Below are 3,478 nucleotides of genomic sequence, written 5' to 3'. Positions count from 1 at the left end.
CTGTTTCTGGGTGTGGGGAGCCTATGGGTTATTTATCTGTCCCTCCAGCACATCTTATTTCATTATGTGTTGAGGCTGACATCTGTGACTCTCACAGCTCCAATGGCTTTGATTTCCTGTGGTGTAGCATGTCCATTACTCCTGTGTTGGACATGGCCTTGTACTACAGACATACAATGCCTCTGTGTAGGCAGTGTGTGACTGCAGTCAGCTGGGGTGTCTACAGCCAGGCAGCATATGACATATATTTCACACCCTTTATCCTGTTGGTGGGGTAACTATGAGGTCTTCCAAACCGCTGCAGGTGTCACGTACGGTACATCCCATATGAGTCATTGTAGTAGATTATGGGTCTGATAAGGGAACAGTACAGCGGCACAGTGACCTCTGTTGATGTTGATGTGAATCCTTTCATGATACGGTGTCCAGTATCAACAGTCTTCATAGCCACATTGGCATTGTGGGTGTCACATGACAGATTAATGCCGACCTGTGTCCCTAGGTCCCTGATTACTCCTTGCATACATAATGGTTTGACACCTATGTGGTAATTTGTGTGTACCTTGTCTGGTATTTGGTGGGACATTCATACTGTCCAGTGTCTTCGGATGTCTGGGTGGAGTTCTTGTGTGTGAGAGTGTGATCTGTCCATGCTACAGACTGTACAGCAGTTTTGACTACAGTTATGTGCACATGGGTGGTGTCCGCTGCTTTGTGCATTGTCAATTACCTGGCAATATGGGTGTCTGTGCTGCATATGGATACTCCCCCTCCTTTGATGTTTTGGTGCAGGTGTTGGGGCCATAACACATGATATGTGGTATAACCTAGTAGTGCTGGTGTGCTATCACTAGGCTTGCAGCAGGCTTCTGTCACTGCACAGACATCAATGTTCTCCATAATGGGAAGTGCCTCAGGGGCATGCATATTGCAGTTTACACATCTGGCATTGGTCAGCATTACCCTTATGTTTCCTACCACTTATGTTTTCTAGGGTGGTGGGTAGTATTTTTGGCCTTGCCTACATACGGCTCTATGGAGGCGGCAAAGGCCTTATCCAGTATCCAGACACACACGGGTAACAGCTGAAAGCCATCCCTGGAACAGCAGCATGGCTTGTCATGCTTGACATCTCAAGCAGACACACATTAGACCCTCTTGGACTGACAGCTGTAACTGTGCCAGCTGTTAAACATGAGCATTCTGTGTTTGTACTGTGGCATCATTCTTGGTGAGGGTTGGATGCTGCATACTGCCAGTGTCATCCTGCCCTGGGGTACATACTCAGAGGGACCATCTATGTCTCTTTTGACATTGACCAGGGAGGTACATCTCAGGTAATTCACACCAGCATGGACATTGAGTGCATCATATTTCTGCTTGCTTTGGGGTGACCTGCCTACTTGTGTTATGTGGCATTTTGTGGCAGCCTACAAGCAGCTTACTTTACCCTTTCCCTTGTTCAGTCTGGTGAGTGGGACAGCAGTGTGTCTGCCTATACAGACACCTATTATGACTGTATCAGGCATGTTGTTTCTCCTTCTGGCCTGTGACTGTTTGGCACACCAGCTTTGCGTACTATTCGTTGCATGTGCTATGTTTGAAGGTTGTGGTAATGCTTGTGATCTACTTTGGAGGCTTCTGTTGGTGTGGTGTGTTTGTAATTAAGGCCTCCGGGAATATTTGTCTGTGTTTATGTGTTTGGTTTACAGTTGTGGTAGGTCTATGTGGGACTGAGTTTGTGGTGTATGTGGTTACCTTCTCCTCCTGACTAGTTTTGACAGTACTGAGTTGGTGGAGCTCAACCTCTGGTTTGGATACATGGATGCATCTATCACATATATTTGTATTTATTGGGGGGTGTTGTGGTTGTCTGTGTACTTGGTACTGGTGTCACATTGCCTCTGGATTCACAGATTCTACTCATTGTGGCTAGACTGGTATCTACATTATCCATACTGTGTGCGCTTACACTGCACACATCTTGCTGTTTATACATCTGTCATTGGGTAGCATTACATCTAGGTTCCTATCCCTTGTAGAACCTATGAAGGTGGGTTTGTGTTTTGAGACTTACCTATTCAGGGCATGCTGTTGGTACTGACAGCCTTTGCCGGTATCCATGGGGCATGGCATGATAGGTGCACGCCACCCCTAGCAGGTGGTGCATCATGTCAAGCTCCGCATGTCTTCCCAGCCTGAAACACATTGGCTCCCCTTTGACTAACTGCATTACTTCAGCCAGTTATTGCACTTGATCATCCCATCGTCATTTTGTGGCTTCATGCTTGGTGAGGGTGGATGTTAGTCAGGGTGCTCAGGTGTGCATATAGTACATGGTGTTACATTACTTAACACATAGCATTCATGCCTCAGGTGGTGCTGCAGGGCTGCCTCTGTCGGATGCACATATTACACTTCCCTGTACATGTTTGTGAGCAGATCATGTCATTTTAGGCATCCATGTTATTATTTGAGTGAGTCAGAGGGGTATCATTCCCAGGGTTCCTACTAAGCCAGTGTATGTGCTATGCGTTGCCTCTTTGCCAAGGCCAGGGCATACTGGGCACGCCTCCTTCTGCCTACTGGGGAAGGCTCAGGTTGTTCCTCCACCGAGTCACGCTCTGCCTGTGATGGCCTTGGCAATGGTGGGGGGCTGTTTGGCCCAGCCCTATGCTGGTCATGCTGCAGCTGTTTTCACAAGATCATATTATGTAGCATAGCACATACCATGACAATTTGGGTACATGTAGTTGGTGTGTACTGCAAGGATCCACCAGATGTGTCCAGACACCGGAACCATGAGTTGAGCCGCCCAAACACATGCTCTATTACATTACGTGTTTGTGCGTGTGCCTCATTATGGCGTTCCTGTTCAGGTGTGTGTGCGTTTCTGATGGGTGTCATCAGCCACAGCTCCAGTGTATAACCTGCATCCCCCACTAGGTGTCCGTGTGGGATGTCCCCATTGGCAAATGTCTGGTACAGCTGCGTCAAATGCCAGATGTGGGAATCGTGGTAACTCCCAGGGCAGCCAGCACACACATTCATTATTATGCCCTGAGCATCACACATGACCTGGCAGTTGATGGAGGGGAAGCCCTTGTGGTTAATGTAGGCCCTACCCCGCTCACCGGCTGGTGCTTTGATGCGTATGTGCGTGCAGTCTATTGCACCCAGTACCTCAGGGTATTCCGCTATTTGCTGGAAGAGACGCATATTGCTGGCCAATACCTCACGGCATTGGGGAAATATACATGATCACTGGCATGGCATCCAGGAACTGGTGCAGTACCCTGGAGGCTGATGCCTGTGATATCCCCATCATATTGCCAGGTTGTCTCTGGAAGGTACCTGTTGCTAGTATTCTTAGGCCAACGCATACCTTGGTTTCCACTGGGATGGGTTCCCCTCTGTTGGTTCTGTGTGTGAGGCGTGGCCTGCACAGCTCAACAATTTGCTGCTGGAGCTCTCTGTC

Source organism: Protopterus annectens, chromosome 6.part0 (assembly GCF_019279795.1).
Source record: "Protopterus annectens isolate FY-2018-M chromosome 6.part0, PAN1.0, whole genome shotgun sequence".
NCBI lineage: Eukaryota > Metazoa > Chordata > Ceratodontiformes > Protopteridae > Protopterus > Protopterus annectens.
Note: the sequence above shows the minus strand (reverse complement) of the source record.